This window comes from Ixodes scapularis, unplaced genomic scaffold (genome assembly GCF_016920785.2).
Source record: "Ixodes scapularis isolate PalLabHiFi unplaced genomic scaffold, ASM1692078v2 PGA_scaffold1__304_contigs__length_218370807, whole genome shotgun sequence".
NCBI classification, from domain to species: Eukaryota; Metazoa; Arthropoda; class Arachnida; order Ixodida; family Ixodidae; genus Ixodes; species Ixodes scapularis.
The window spans coordinates 53,008,865-53,025,846 of NW_024609846.1; the positions used below are offsets into that span (position 1 = coordinate 53,008,865).

The following is a 16,982-nucleotide window of genomic DNA, read 5'->3' on the forward strand; positions in this document are numbered from 1 at the left end:
CATGGAGAGAGAGGCGCTGCGATCGCCGGAGGGAGCGGACGTGTCTCCACATCGGCTCCTGCTTTAATTCCAACTTATTCAGTGCTAATTAATCAGTATTGTTCTAAAATTGGTACCCAAGTGCGGGCGAAGGTGTGGGCTATCGGCGGACACCAGATTTTCCTAAGTGGTACGTGAATTTTCCAAGTTACGTTGACTTTGTTCTTGGGGCGGCGGGAATCCCCGCTAAGCCCAACGTAGGCCTAGCAAGAGTACGGCCGTCGGCGACGACCGGCCGGCCGCTAGGCCTAACCCGGCGGTGATCATGTTCGAGATGATGGACGAGACAACGGCGGCCACGTCAACAGGAGAGACTGTAGCTTCATCGCTACGAGTCGGCAACATCGACGGGTGCACGTTCATCGAGGTGCCCGGGGAGCGTATCGAACCGGAAGAGGCCGAGGGATGGAAGGTCTCTGGCAAGCGAATCAAGGAGATCACGAGCGGCACGGAAAGCGGTGTGTTCGCTGCAACCAACTGGCTGTCCAGGCCCAGAACCAGGGCCAACTACGCCAAGAAAGTCGCATCGGCAATCACGAAAGGGGCACGGATGCCAGTAAGCATGCCGAAGGAGGATATCAAGATAGTGGTCAGGCCACGTGGCGGCCTCAATATAGCGAAGATGGGAGGCCCGGCTGCCATGTCGGCGGTCACAAGGGCGGCGAACGTCACAAGAGAGGAGGCTGGCGAGGATACCGTCGGTATAAATACGCAGCAGAACATTCTAGTGATTAGCAACCCAGACGAGCGGCGAGCTTCGAGATACGCTCAAATGACGTCCATTAGCGAGGGAGGCAAGACGTATGAAGTCAGCGCCTATAGAACGGCACCTGACGGAACAGCCAAGGGCGTCATTCGAAGCATAAACATAGAAGAGACGGCGGAGGATATCACGGAAAACATAGTGAATAAGAACAACCCCACGGCAGTGGAGGCGCATAGAATCTAAGAGACGACCGCGATCGTAGTGCTCTTCGCGGGGCAGAAGGTACCGCATTACGTCAAGTACGGCATAGTTTTGATCAAGTGTGGATTATATCGCAAGCACTTTGATGTTTGCAAGACGTGCGGTAAGCTGGGACATAGACGAGACGTGTGCCCGAATCCCGGAAACAAGTCCTGCTTCGGCTGCGCCATGGCGAACCCGGAGGAAGGGCATGAGCTGAAATGTCAACCGAAATGCAAGCTATGCGGGGGCCCACATCCAACAGGGGAGAGGGGCTGTAAAAACAAATACAAGATGCCATACATAGTTAAGCGACGCCAATGGAAGCGCAAAGCGGAGGCCGCGGAGCAGCAAGTGGTAGCCGGAGACTTTCCACCGTTGAGGTCGCGCTCCATCGAGAATCCGCGCAGCGTATCAAGACGACGAGCCGACAGTCGGAGAAGGGAAGTCAGTAAGGAAGGCAGAAGCATCAGTCGCCACCGCGACGTATCGCGGCCGAGGGAGGGGACTTCCTGGGCAGACGCTATCAAGACAACTAGGTCCGAGAGCAAGCAACCCAGTGTGAATAGTTATTACGAGAAGAAGAGGCAGGAGGACCTGGCAGCGATGAAGGCCCTCAAGGACGAAAACGACAAGCTCAACCGCAGAATCTCGGAACAGGATGATATAATCAAGAAAATCAATGCGAAGCTGGCAATCCTGATTGGGGAGCGACAGCAACAAGCACCACAACCAGTACCACAAAAGACGACGGAGATCATAGTCGAGGACGAATCAGAGACCGAAGTGGACCCCAGAGCCGATAGGGCGACAAAACCAGCCCCCAAGAGGAGGGCCATAGTAAGCATCAGGGATCGAAAGATCATGGATAAGCTCAAGAGACACGATGAAAGATTGGACAGAATGGAGGAAATCTGCAAGGAGACTAGCGAGCGCCTGACATCGCTCGAGAAGAGCATGCAGAGTATGTTGGCGCAACCACAGGTACAGATACAAGCACAAATACAAGCGCAGATACAGAGCATGGAAATCCGGATCATTACTAAACTCCAACAATCATGGACGGGACAGGGCGTGCAACAACAACCACTCCGCCAGTAAAAGGCCTCGTAGTCTGGCACTGGAACTGTAACGGTTTTGCACACAAGAAAGCGGTACTACAAGAGCACCTGCAGAGAGTAGACAGGAAACCAGATGTGATCATGGTACAGGAATCTAATGCCGCGGAGACACCCAAGCTCTGGGGATACCGATTGCACAACAGGCCCCCGGATACCAGCGAAACGCCCAAGGGGAAGGGTAGGGGAGTCTGTATCTTCGTACGAAAGGGTATCACATTCGTAGAGCACGAAATACTAGAAAAGAGCACCATAGAACACTGCACGGTGGAGGTTATCACGGGAAGGAAGAAAAAGAGAGCACCTTCTTAGTTAATGTGTACAGCAAGCCAGCTCACACGCAACAGAAATTCAAAGCACTGTTTTATAAAACATGTAGGGTAGCGGGAGGAAACACGCTGATGGTATGCGGCGACTTTAACACAGCGAACCAACTGTGGGAGTACCGCAAGACAACGGCCAAGGGAAGAGACTTATTGGAGGACGCGCTGGACGCAGGGTTGAGTCTCGTCACAGATCCCGAACAACCCGCTCGAACGGGAACATCGGTTTCCCGGGACACCACCCCGGATCTCACCTTCGTCAAAGTGGCGGGGAGGAAGAGAGAGGTGACTTGGAACAACACGGGCTATGACCTAGGAAGTGATCACTACATAGTAGAAGTCCCCATCCCGCTGGAGGGGAAGGTGGTAACACTGAGAAGAGAAAGCACCGGGTCACGGATTGGGACGCCTTCAGGACGGCACTCACTAGCTGGCAATCAGAAATCACGGATATCGATCAATGGACGGATAACGTTAATAGGACGATGGAGGGAGCCACGAAGGATATAGAAACGGACGAGAGTATAGACAGAGTGGACAGCAGATTAGCCCACCTACTGGAAGCTAAGCAGTCAATCAAAGCAAGATGGAAGGGTCAGCGCACAAACAAAAAACTACGGAAGAAGATCGCGGAACTCAATCAGCGTATAGAAGGCCATTGCAGGTTACTCTGCGTGCAGCAGTGGAACGATGTATGCAACGAGGCGGACGGTGAAATGAACAAGAGCAAGACCTGGAGCATGCTCAGACATCTCCTCGACGAGACCAAGACTAAAGGGTATCAGCACGACAACCTTACGAGGATCCTACACAAGGCCATTAGCAAGGAAGGGGAAGTCGAGATCAAGAGGCGTCTGGACGAGAAGTATCTACCGTCCACTCCTACAACGGAACACCTGGAGTACCAGGTACCGACAACGTGACCCTGGACAAGGACATTGCAACGTGGGAAGTCAGAGCAGCCATGCAAAAACTCAACAGCAGATCGGCAGCCGGTCCTGACCGAGTTACTAACAAGGCGACCAAGAACCTCAGCGAGGCGGTTATCGAGAATATCACGAAGTACTATAACTAGTGTTGGCGAGAAGGGAAACTACCAAAGCAGTGGAAGACGGCCAAAACGATCCTCATCCCCAAGCCGGGCAAGCAACCCAGTATAGAGAACCTCAGGCCGATCTCACTGACGTCTTGCGTAGGGAAACTTTTCCAGCACGTACTGCTGGACAGATGGCAACGATATCTGGAGTCGGGCCTCTACCCGGACTCCATCATCGGGTTCCGGAATAAGCTGGGGACACAAGACGCAATGATTCTCCTGAAGAATGAAATCATAGACATACCATTAGCATAGGTGACAACAGGGCCATCCTAGGGCTGGACTTACAGAGCGCCTTCGATAAGGTGAGCCACTCTGCCATCCTTGCCCAGGTCTCAAAACTTAACATGGGTAGGCGATCCTACGATTATATCAGGGACTTTCTAACTGGACGAACCACCAGAATCTGTGCGGAGGACTTACAACTAGACGAGAAAGAGTCAGGCAGCGTCGGAACTCCACAGGGGTCGATGATCTCCCCACTGCTTTTCAATCTTGTCATGATAAGGTTGGCTAACCGTTTACAGGAAGTTAGGGACGTCAGACACACCATTTATGTTGACGATATCACATTATGTGTCAAAGGAGGCAGCGATGGTCACATAGAAAACCAACTGCAGGAAGCGGTCGAGGCCATAGAGGAACACCTAGAAGGGTCCGGGCTCGTGTGCTCCCCGACAAAATCAGAACTGCTAGTGTTACCACCTAAAAGGGCAGCCAGGAGAAGAAAGGACGCGCCGATCACGGTGGAGAGACCTAAGATCACGGTCAAGACGGCGGGCGGGCAGATAATCCCGGAGGTAGACAAGATCAGGGTGCTCGGTTGCGTCTGGTGTCGGACTAACGACGACGACAACCAACAGACAGTCTCGAGAACAACGCGCGAGCAAATCACTGCAATGGAACTGATGGCCTAGCCCAACTAGCTGCCGATGCCCGGTCTGTTGCAAGAGCACATCTCCTGTAAATACTTCTACATAGATTAAAGAGCACTAGTAACGTCTCTAATAATGTCTAGCAATGGCGACGAGTACCGAACCACCCTCTGAAGTCAACGGACGCAACTCCGAGTCTGCGGTGATGACGTACCAAGTACCACAGTTCGACGAGACGAAAGATAAGTGGACTTCGTATATTATCCGCATTGAGTCCTACTTCGAGGGAAACGGCATCATGGACGATGTAAAGAAGAGAGCGCTTCTCGTTTCGGCACTGGGCTCAAGAGCAATCGACATCTTGAGTGGGCGTTGCGCGCCAAGGAAAGTTAAAGAACTAACCTACTCTCAAGCGATTGAAATTCTCGAGGAATTTTACGCACCGAGACCGAACGAGATAGCTGAAAGCTTCAAATTTTTCACGAGGGTTCAGAAAGAGGAAGAGTCGGCTCAGCAATTCATCGTGGAACTGCGGCAGCTGGCCGATAAATGCAACTTCGGCGACATGTTAGACCGCATGCTACGAGACAAGATAGTGTGCGGAATTCGAAATATCGACGTTCAGAAGGCACTACTTTCCAGGCCCAAGTTGACATTGCAGGAAACTGAGAACATCGTGCTGGCGGCGGAGGCGGCGAGACAAGGTGTCAAACTCATGAAGCCTTCAGACGTGAAGTCAGAGCCGGAACTGCACAAACTGGCGGGTAAGCAACGACCGGGACCGTCACGCCAGTACAGGAAGGAAGAACGTGGACCATCGCTAGCGTGCGAACGGTGCGGCAGCAAGGAACACTCCGAGATGGCCTGCACGTTCAAGGATGCGAAGTGTTTCCAGTGTGGAAAGAAGGGACACATTGCAATAATGTGTCGCTTTAAGGGCAAGCGACAACAGAGGACGTTCGCACTAACCGAAAACTCCGCTGAGGACGACGACACAGCATTCTCCTCGCACCTGCTGTCCCTGAAACAAAATCCGATCGAGGAGAACAAGATCGTCGGTCCAGTTCGGCGCAAGTTCTGTTGGGGCGGAGTCGACATTATCATGGAGATCGACACGGGATCACTTGTGTGCGTGATATCCTGGGACGTTTACAACCAGCACAGGGAGAGTTGGCCAAGACTGGAGAAGTCAACCCTGAAGTTGTCTTGCTACTTGGGGCCACTGCCGATTGCCGGTAAGCTCACGCTTCCTGTTTCGTATGCCGACAAGACTGTCACAGCGTCGATGACTGTACTTCGCCGGCCAGGACCATGTTTGTGTGGCCGAGACCTGATCCAAGCACTAAACAACTTGGGGACTCCTGTTCTCAGTGTGTCAAACGCGAAAAGCCAATGTAAAGGGGAGGATCTGGATAAAATCTTGACCGAGTACGAAGAGGTATTTGAGCCAACGCTAGGACTGTTCGAGATTCCACCCGCCCGCCTGTATGTCAAGGAGGGGTCGGTTCCAAAGTTCTTCAGGGCTAGACCTCTTTCGTATGCTATGAGGGACAAGGTTTCTGACGAGCTCGACAGGCAGGTGAAGAACGGCGTTCTGTCTCCGGTTTCACACTCAGAGTGGGCAACCCCGATCGTGCCGGTTACGAAGAAGGACGGGTCAGTCAGAATTTGCGGCGATTACAAGCTAACCGTGAACGCGGCATGCGTTACAGAGCAATATCCGCTACCTGTGATTGATGACCTCTTCGCCGCTCTCAACGAGGGAGACGTGTACAGCACGCTGGATCTTCGCGACGCTTACAATCAGATTCCCCTTGACGAAGAGGCTAAGAAACTGACGGTCATCAATACCCATCGAGGATTGTTTTGTTACAACCGTCTGCCGTTTGGAGTGTCTTCCGCGCCCGCTATTTTTCAGCGTACTATGGAGACTATGCTGAAGGGTATTCCAGGCGTGCAGGCGTATTTGGATGATGTCCTGGTGGCAGAAAAGAAAGAAGATGGTGGAAAGAGCCTCAAGGCGGTTCTGAGGTGCTTCCGAGAAAACGGCGTCAAGTTAAGGAAGGACAAGTGCACCTTCCGGATGCCAGAAGTCTTCTACTTGGGACACAAGATCAGCAGCGACGGACTGCAGCCTCTGGAGAAGAACCTGGATGCTGTGATGAAGGCTCCAAGTCCTAAGAACGTGAGCGAATTACGTTCCTACATCGGGCTTCTAACATACTACAGCAAGTTTCTTCCGAACATGGCTACTTTGCTCGCTCCACTCTACGACCTTCTAGCCAAGGATCGCCGCTGGACCTGGGGTCCCGAGCAGTAAGAATCGTTCGAGAAGTCAAAACAAGCACTGCGACAAGCAAAGATGCTCACGCACTTCGACCCAGCGAAGCCATTGCGCCTGGAGTGCGACGCATCGCCGTGCGGAATAGGAGCGGTGTTGTCGCATCGCGTTGGAAACATAGACAAGCCAATTGGGTTCCGATCCAGAAGACTGTCAAAGGCCGAGAGAAACTACTCTCAACTCGAGCGTGAAGCATTGGCGTTGGTGTTCGGAGTGTCTAGGTTCCGCGACGATCTGCTTGGTCGATCGTTTATTTTAGTCACAGATCACAAGCCTTTGGTTGGACTGTTTCGTGAGGACCGCCCGACACCAGTCATGGCCGCGGCTCGGATTCAGCGCTGGTCTTTGCTGCTGGGAGCTTACAACTACAGGATAGAGTATAAGCCTGGGCCAGACAACCAAAACGCCGACGCACTCAGTCGACTGCCACTGGAGACTTCCGAGGAAGCAACCGATGAGCTACCTGAGTATGTCCATTCGCTTCAACAGCTCGACAATACTCATCTTTCGTCACAAGTGCTCCGCCAACTGACCTTGAAGGATGAGGTCCTCCGTACGGTGAAGTCCTACATTCTCAGAGGTTGGCCTCGGGAGAGGAAAGTGTCTGATCCACGCATGCAAGCGTATTTTACTAGGAGGCTAGAAATGACCGAAGTCCAAGGTCTTATCTACTGGGGCCACCGAGTCATTGTTCCTGAGCCCGCACGAGACCAGATGCTGCAGCTTCTGCACGAGACGCACCAGGGTGCCTCAGCAATGAAGTCTGTCGCACGTACAATCGTGTGGTGGCCTGGACTTGACGGTGAGATCGAACGTCTGGCGAGCAATTGCCACACCTGTGTACAAGCAAGGTCGATGCCGCCGGCGAAGACTCCTGTTAATTGGCCTTTGACTCAGGAGAACTGGTCGCGTGTTCACCTGGATTTCGCTGGTCCAGTAAACGGTGCGATGATCTTGGTTGCGGTGGATTCGCACTCGAAGTGGATAGAGGCAATCGCTATGCAACATGCCACGACCGAGTCCACAATCACGGCATTACGCGAGATTTTTAGCCGGTTTGGCATACCGAGAACCATCGTGAGTGACAATGGCACTCAGTTTACATCCGAAGCGTTTGCCATGTTTTTGTCCAACAACAACGTGAAACACTTGCGCACAGCTCCGTACCACCCACAATCGAACGGCCTCGCGGAGAGAGCCGTACGCACCATCAAGGAGGGTCTCAAGAAACTTCAGACCGGTAGTTTGTCTATGCGCCTCGCAAAGGTGCTATTCAACTACCGTAGGACGCCATTGGAGGATGCAAGATCTCCGTCCCAGCGGCTTTTAGGATACCAAATCCGCTCCCGCCTGGATACCTGCCTTCCGCCTCCTGTCTCTTTTCCTCTCTGCTCAGAGGGAGATACTGCGAGTAAGCTTTGCCCTGGCGACTCCGTCTGGGCACGCAACTTTGGGGAAGGGGAAAAGTGGCTTCCGGGGACAGTTAAAGAAACAACGGGTTCCCGCATGATCACGGTCAAGACGTCAGCAGGAGAGCTGAAACGGCACATGGACCAAATTCGTCCAAGAGAGAGCACGGCACCTGCACCACCGGTGAGCAAGACGCCACCGGTGAGCAAGACGCCTGAACCACCCCATCAAGATGCAGCCGCACCAGCGCAGCCTGATGCAGCGGAAGACGAGGCCGTCCCAGCTGTTCGGCGGTCGACAAGACCCAAGAAACCTGTTGACCGATATTCACCTTAAGGAGGGAGGAATGCTGCATCTCAGACATCATCTTGTTCGCGCGTGTGCGTCTGGTGTCGGACTAACGACGACGACAACCAACAGACAGTCTCGAGAACAACGCGCGAGCAAATCACTGCAATGGAACTGATGGCCTAGCCCAACTAGCTGCCGATGCCCGGTCTGTTGCAAGAGCACATCTCCTGTAAATACTTGTACATAGATTAAAGAGCACTAGTAACGTCTCTAATAATGTCTAGCAACGGTCAAGACGGCGGGCGGGCAGATAATCCCGGAGGTAGACAAGATCAGGGTGCTCGGTTTGCTACTCGAGCGGAACAGAGTGAATGGAGAAACAATCACTAAGCTCAATACCAAGGTCATGTCTGCTACGAAGTTCTTACGTAGGATCTCCAATAGGAAAGATGGCATGAAGGAAGAAAGTTTAATCAGGTTAGTGCAGTCCTTTGCGATCAGCCACACTGCGTACGTGGCTGCCTTCCACAAATGGACTCCAGGGGAACGAAACAAGATAGACGCCCTCATCCGCAAGGTATACAAGATTGCACTGGGACTCCCAGGCAACGTGAGCACACAGAAGCTCATGGAGCTGGGGGTACACAATACTCTGGAGGAGATTGCAGAAGCTCAACGGTCGGCGCACCTGGAGCGCCTCTCCGGCACGAAGACGGGGAGGAAGATCCTACAGGACCTGGGCATAAATCCTAATGGCAGCGGCTCGGCGGCTTCCGAACCCGTTCCGAGCAGCTTAATGAGCGGAATCCGAGTATGTCCAATACCGCGGAACATGAACCCCACGCACAATGCGGAAAGAAGAGCAGTGAGGGCGGGTGCTCTCGTGGATAGGCACGCGGAAGACAAGGGAGCCGTCTACGTAGATGCGGCTGAATATCAAGACCGCGTCGAGGCGTGCACAGTAGTAGTGGTGAGCGCCTCGACGGGAGCAGTCAAAACGGCGGCCAGCACCCGCACCAGGGACACGCATCAAGCAGAGGAGGTGGCCATTGCCTTGGCCATCGCCGACCCCGGCTGCAAGACGGTGCTAAGTGATTCAAGGACGGCGGTGTTGAGTTACGCTAAAGGCAGAGTATCCAGTGCGGCAGCCCGCATTTTGCGAGCAGCCGAAGAAGCAGGGCGACAAGGGGCGGTGGTGATCAAGTGGTTCCCGGCCCACATGGGCATTGATGTGTCGGGGCGGGGCAACACCAACCACAACGAGACGGCCAACGACGTGGCGCGAGGACTCACCAACCGCGCGACGGCAAACGTGGCCCTCTCGGTGGGCGGTGCGTGGTATAGTTCCAAGGACCGGATGACTACGGACGACGAGATTGTGAAGTGGTATAGGTTAAATAGAAGAACTATGCCTCCCCCTCACCCTGGACTCAAGCGGGGGGAGGCTGTGATCTTTAGGCAACTACAAACAGGGTCCTTACTAACACCGGTGTTAGCTAAGTACATATACCCGGGACTTTACGCGGACGATACGTGTAGACTGTGCATGAAGGCTAGGGCCACCGCGGTGCACGTACTCTGGGACACTGAGAAGAACCCGACAGAGGCAACCGAGAAGACGACGATTCCCCCGCAGTTCGAGGCTGCGGCGAGGAGCTGTGACTTATGGTGAATTCCACTCGTAGATCTGGAGCGCTTTCCAAAATCCGCGAGAGAGGCAAAATTCCGCTCCGTGGGACCCGCTCCGAATCGACGAGGGGAAGATAAACTTGCATTTTTGGAGCGACCTCCCCACATCCCTCCCCACCCCTTCTCCCTCCGCCGTACAAAATGGCCGATGCTCGAACTTGACCAGCCCACCAACGCCTCAGCCGGCTGATCTTTCCGACGACCAGTGACGACTGTCACTGCTTAGCTGCAGGAGTAACACGCGACACATGCCGGGCGAAATTATACGTACCACAGCGCCCGTGTCACAAATAACGAAGACGTCCGCGTTCGGCACCGTCACATACCTTTCGGCCGCCTCGAAGCGGCGGGGAACGGACAGCGATTGCCAGCGGTGGAATTCAGATTTCTAGTACGACTTTAATAAACACGGAGGTAACAAACCATCACTTGCGCGGTCGTTGCCTAACTTCTTGCTTAATTTCACGGGAAAACGCCGATGGAATGCAGTGTAAAAAGGTAAACAATCACTGGCTGCAGAATGAATAGGCCTAACCTTGAGTCTGCCTCCGGCTTTTCTGTCGTTCTTCCTCTCACGATCACAGATGTCAGCGCTTACGATTTGCCAAGCTCCACATTCCCGGCTTTTTATCCCTGATCTACGCGAGGTAGAAGCGTTCGAGCCGTCACAAACCAGAGTAAACAACCGACGCACCCGAACAGATCCAACTCCACGACCCGAACGTGGCCCGACCGGCCAGCCGATCTCTCCAACCTCGCCGCGCATGCGCACCGCCGATTTAGACGGAAATCACGTGGGCCGCTCTGTCAACTTCCGGAGAAATCTGTGAAATCCCGCAGAGCATGTTCGGCGGAGTTTGGGGCGCTCCGTGGCGCGGGCGCTGCCAGAGATCTACGAGCGGAAGATGACCAACTTGAGCCAGATCTGCGAGCGGAATATGCGCGCTCCAAGGAGCGCTCGAGATCTGCGAGCGGAATTCACCATTAGAAACTCAACGTACGGCCGTCCAGCAGATTTCGGCCGCCCTGGAGAAGCAACGAGCAGACGATAGTAGGAGGAGTAAGGGAACGCCCGGAAAACCGGGCGGCTCCCTCTCCCGATCCCGGTTAGATAAGGGGAATGCTCGGGCCGGGGAGTAGAAGGCGCGAGATAGACGTGGGGGCCGCGTCGCGTTGTGGTCACCACCCCCTGCGCGGGGCAAGGTACAACCGACTGCTGGCATTCAAATAAAGTTTTTCCTGGTCCTCCTCCTCCTCCATCATGGAACTGCTTGTAATCAGTTGGGAACAAAATCTATAGTCCAAAGAGTAAACCCGTCCCTTCTGCTGCCGTCACTTTTTCGATTTGCCAGTATAGACTTTCAGTTTAAAAAACGCGCTGAGGACCAAACTTATAAATTCAAGAACTTAAAAAAAATTACTTTGGCCTGATATCTTCGATACTATTTGAGCGATGTTCGTTTTTGTGTTTAGCAAATTTTCAGGCGCGTCGGGGAGCATAAAGAAATCGCCAGAGTACCCTTTTTGAGTCCACATGCAGCCGATGCTGTACTCTGTTTCACCTTATGATGTACCGCAGGAAAGGCTACAAGCGCGAGCTCCTTGCTCTAGGGCACATCTCGGCGGCACAAGCTCTCGTGCATTAGGCGCAGCTGCCAACGCTATGAGCTCGCGCTTTTAGCTTTCTCTGCGGTACAACATAACGTGAAACGGAGTATACAAGCGCGAACATGTGGCCCTGAACAGTGCTTGCACTGCATGAGCGCGCGTGCTCAGTGGGGACGCTGAAACCCCGGAGCTCGCGCTTATAGCATTGGCTGAATCTGAACTTAATGGAGCCGTACAACGATATTCACTTGCAATGTTTTTCACTTTACACGAGCTTACTGGCACTAGCGGGACCCAAGTATACTCGCACGCAACGCCACTGACCAAGGAGCTCCTTTTTACGGTGTCATTTCAAGAGCAAAGTCGAGCGTTTTGTTACAATCTCTCCTTCGCAAAACTTGATGACGTAAGTGGGGAATCGCAGTTTCTCAGGTGATGATATCTGGATACGGCTCATAGATTGGACCAGAGCATTGCGTAAGCACTCGATCTGGGCTCGTGGTAAACAATAGCTCGACAAGCATTCGGGTCAGGGTGTAAGATAGACAGGTGGGGAAACGGCCCATAGAAACCTACCGCAGCGCCGTGACCGGATTGTGTACTCGTCTGCTTGCGGGTGTCTTGCGGGTACCCCCGATTTGCGACAGATGGCGCTGCGGCGAGAAGAAAAAAATTGGAGTCCAATTTGCATGGAACTTTATGAGAGAGTGCGCAAAATAAACTGAGAGCACGGCAGTCCTCCATTGAAAATCCAGGAGAAACCTTCTCCGTCAGTTTAACCGGTCGCCAGCTTTCGCCCACCTGGAGTGAGAGTTCGCGGTGCTCCACATAGATGACGCCACAGAAAAAAAGAAAACCGAGGGGGACACAATCCGGTCGCTCATTAGGCTCTCGTTTCACCACCTGTCTATTTTACACCCTGCCTCGGGTAGTAACAGCCGTGTCCAATCGCTGCAATCACAATAGCCGAACCATAGCAATGTCTGGAACTCAGCGCGTGTCCTGTGCCTTGCACACCCCAGCGCGTCGCTATAATGAGCTCCGGATCACGTAGCCGCTTGCTCTGGCGGCGAGTTGAGGGGGAAACGCTGCTCGTTTGCCTTTAATTCTTTTTTTTTGTTGTTGCGACTTCTATTGCGTGTGGCGAAAAACGAATGCTTGTTCTATACGTCGTAAACATAAAGTAAAAAAGTTGTTGCATCGCCCCTTTAAGCTAGAAGGAAGTATAGCACGCCGAAAAAAAATATTCTGGACCAGTATGAAAGAAGTTTACCTCGCAATGAAGAAAACAAAAATTAAAGCGAAAATGAAGGTCGTCTACAACATCCTGTAACGCCGAATTAGAGCGCAGCTCTTTAGAAGGAGAGGAGGGAAGGGTACTAAGGGGAGGGTGTACCCCTCCTCCCTCCTCCTCACCTCCACATCCTACCTGCTACACCCTCTCCCCTCCTCCTCCTCCCTTCATCCTTCAATCTCCTCCTCTCCTCTCCTCCTCCCTCCTCATCCTACCTGCTACTACTCCTCCTCTCTCCTCCTCCTCCCCCCTCATCCTTCAAGCGCCTCCTCCTACTCCCTCCACATCCTGCCTGCAACTCCTCCTCCCTTTCCTCCTCCCCTCCTACTCCAAGCTCCTCTTCTACTCTCCTCTCCTCCTCCTCCCTCCTCATCCTAACTGCTACTTCTCCTCCCTCCTCCTCCTCCTCCCCTCATCCTTCAAGCTCCTCCTCTCCTCCTCATCCTACCTGCTATTCCTCCTCCCTCGTCCTCCTCCCCTCCTCCTTCAAGCTCCTTTTCTCGTCTCCTCCTCCCCCTCACTCTTCTCTTCCACCTCCTTCTCCCTCCCTCCCCTCCTCCTCCACTCTCCCCCTCCCCCTCCCCTCATCGTCCTCCTCCCTCTCCTGCTCTCCTCCTTCTCCCCGCGTGGTGCATTATGGGATATTTCCCATAATGCACCGCGCGGTTACGCCGACGGCGACGGCGACGGCGACACCGCTCAAGCCGGAAACGGGCGCCTAAGAGCTGCGCTCTAAAATTAAAACATTTGTTCTCAATGATACCAGCTGCACATTGGAAACACACTGATTGAACAGGCATATGTGGGTGAGGGAAAGACAATAAATCTCCACACAAAAATAAAAAGTATTCACGTGAAAAGACAGATGAGAAAATAATAATAATAATAATAATAATAGCTTTATTCACAATGTAAGTATAGTGGAAGCTGTGAGAAAACGTTGTACGAACAGTTTGACTGGTCCTCAGCCCAACCCAAATGAAATACAATGGTGAGAAAAGAAGTAGGAAACTAGATAATACCACGAAAAACCCTACAATAATAAAAGGTACTTCCACCATAAAAAGAACAAAAAATTGTATGACACGGTGAATACGGCGTTCCAATATTTACAAGATTACAGCCGAGCGTGCGATATCGCTTCGGAAAACGAAAAAAGCGCCATGGGCACAAAAAAAGCTAAAAATGACTCCGGCCAGAAACTCATTTCAGGAATAATCTATAAAGACCAAAAACTTAAAAAAAACAAAAAACATCCCGGGCTACGAATTAAAAAAAAAAAAAATCACCAAGGCATTAAGTTTTGCTAGTTGATACATAATATTAAGAAGGTAAAACAGCGCTAAAAAGCCGAATCATGTACACAATGAAGAGACGTACACATGTGTATATTCTCTCCGACTGCATGTTGTGCCGCACTGTTCCAAGTTATTTGCAGTCATATAGTGGCACGCTGCGAATTAGTCGCAATTGCGATCCAGCTATATTTATTTGAGTCCATACTGGTTTTATTTCAATTTCCAGGTCTTGATGAGTCATCGACAACCAAGTCGGCACGGATGAGGTGAGCTGTAACTTGTTGTCGAAAACATCTCGAGCTTTCTTTTACTTTCAAAGTTTCATTTATTTTGCTGAGTATTCACAAACGTCGATGACTTTTGCAGTACTGCCAGACTCGCGAAATTGCTAAAACACTCTTGCTACGTTTGTAGTTTCCTTGGTAGATTAGCAGAGTGCAATGTAGTGACAAGTTTCACTGTTTTCGCTGTGTTTAGTGGTTTTCGTGTTTTCGGTTGCCAACCTTGTTGTACGTATGTTAGTATGTTATCGGAACAGCAAAGTAAAACCTACCAGGTCGTAACCAAGACAGCGATGTGCCCGGCTCACGTCATTACACAGAGAATACAAACACACGAGTTGTCTGGAACTCGAACTTGAAAGGCGTTGTATCACTATCATGTGAAAAGTTTCAATTACTTTTTAATACTGGTCACGGCTAACTGTCAGTTCATAGTGATGTATGCTGTTCTTTCGTGATCATCTATATACCCGTGAAACGCCACCAGTGCAGGCAAGTGATGGCTTCATAGACTGACAGTTTGGTTTATGTATATTTCTAAAGCGTTGACCGGACGTCCATCCTAAGAACTGATCCTGTGTCTGCTTCCATCTTCAAATCAATATTAAAAAAAAAGTTTAAACAGAAACGAAAACGGAGTGTTGTGACAATGCCCATTCATGATACTTAAAACTGAAGCTAGATTATGACTATCCATAACTAGATATATAAAAACCTCAGACTGACGAATACGTAGAGAAGGGGAAAAAACACAAAGTCTGTGTCTGTACCCTTTTCTAGTTGTTACTCAGTCTCACTTGTTTTCTTTAATTATGACACTGAGCACGATGCGTCATGGGCACGCGTAACGTTTAGTGCTCATAAAAAACTAATTTTAATAAAACTTCTTTTTTTTCAAAACTCATCATTCAAAAAACATTTTTTCGTAGGGCGCAGTAGCCTGATATCGTAGATCTCTCAGACTAAATAGCGGCCCATATATATATATATATATATATATATATATATATATATATATATATACTTAGGGTGTATGTTAATAAATAATTTCACAGCAAGTGCAGCCTAATAGATTAGACCGCAAGCGTGCACTCGGACTTAGTCGGTCATTTTAGGAGCGGGCTGCACAATTCGAGAAGTTCGGGATGTCGTGAAGGTATACTGGCTAGATGCCGACAAAGCGAATGATTTGTGAGCGTTTGGTTTGCTTGTCATTTCGTTTGTTTGTTTGTTTTTCGCTGGTGAGTGCTTGGTTGGTACTCCACTCTTTCGGTTCTGCCTCCGCTTACACTCGAAAAACATCCAGTACGCTTGCTTTCCCGTAAGGCCCTTGGGAGAACCAATCGCTGCAATTTACGAATTAAGCTCCGGTAGGCGGCTAAGCTAAGCATCTTTAAAGGGATCAGTGGCCGAGTGTGTTAAAGTACCGCAGCTCGGAGCGCTTGGAGCGAAAGTTCGCGTTGCAAAAGCCGGGCGCCCTGGATTTCAATCCTCACCCCTGGCCCTTTTGATCTGAATAAGCATCGTACCGGCGTAAGGTCGTGTGCCACTACTGCGTGGTGCACGTTAAAAAATTCCAGGCTAGCGGTTGGACTGCACTGGCTAAATTTCTCATTTACAGCTTAGAGGCAAGTCGCCCATTGAGGCACACGAATTTCCGGCTGTCTAAACATAAATTCAAAATAATTACTTTTTTTTTTAAATTACGTTGAGACTTAAAAAGCAGTCCGTACGGTGTGCACGATCTAAGCACGTAAAACGTTATTTTAAATGTCACAGAGCACAAGGTTCTCTTGTTGTTTTTTGTTTTCTCTTGTTCCAGCCTTGTCATTCAGCAAACAGCCTTCGTTCAATGCAGCCCCTGATCTCTATGGCAATAGCTGGATAGCGCTTCCCCGCTCCGCCAGTGCAGCCACCAAACGGCCATCTTGCACACCGCGAAATAGCGTTTTTGGGGCGTTGCAGAGGCTGGCGGCATTGTGCTGAAGACGCATTTTTTACTCGTTCGTTATCATTCGCCGAAGAAGTTTCTTAAGACCCTGTGTAAGCGGTGAAACTTGCCGTGAAACACGTGAATTTTTTTACGAAGGCGCAGTGCCGTAGGAAAAAGTCACAACTCGTCGAAAGCAAGTTTCGCCATTATCGCGGCGTGATCAAAGCATCCTTGGCACGCCGAAGTGCTGCGTCTCTGTGTCTTAGCACGCTTGAATACCGATCGAGAATCGACTCCGCGGTAAAGTTTTGAAGGTGCATCGTGCGTAGATGTCTTTGCATCCTATATACCAACTCAACGTCACGCCGCGGTGGTGGCACGCCGGACGCACTTCCGGTCTGTGGCGGTGGGCAGAAGTCGCCGTGCCAGGCATGCATTCC

The 16,982-nt window shown here is 51.3% G+C and overlaps 2 pseudogenes; both read left to right on the plus strand.

The window, feature by feature from the left end:
- The first annotated feature begins 313 nt into the window (after positions 1–313).
- Positions 314–2,086, plus strand: LOC121045543 (annotated as a pseudogene).
- A 418-nt stretch (positions 2,087–2,504) lies between these two features.
- LOC120850112 lies at positions 2,505–11,268 on the plus strand (annotated as a pseudogene).
- The last annotated feature ends 5,714 nt before the right edge of the window (positions 11,269–16,982 follow it).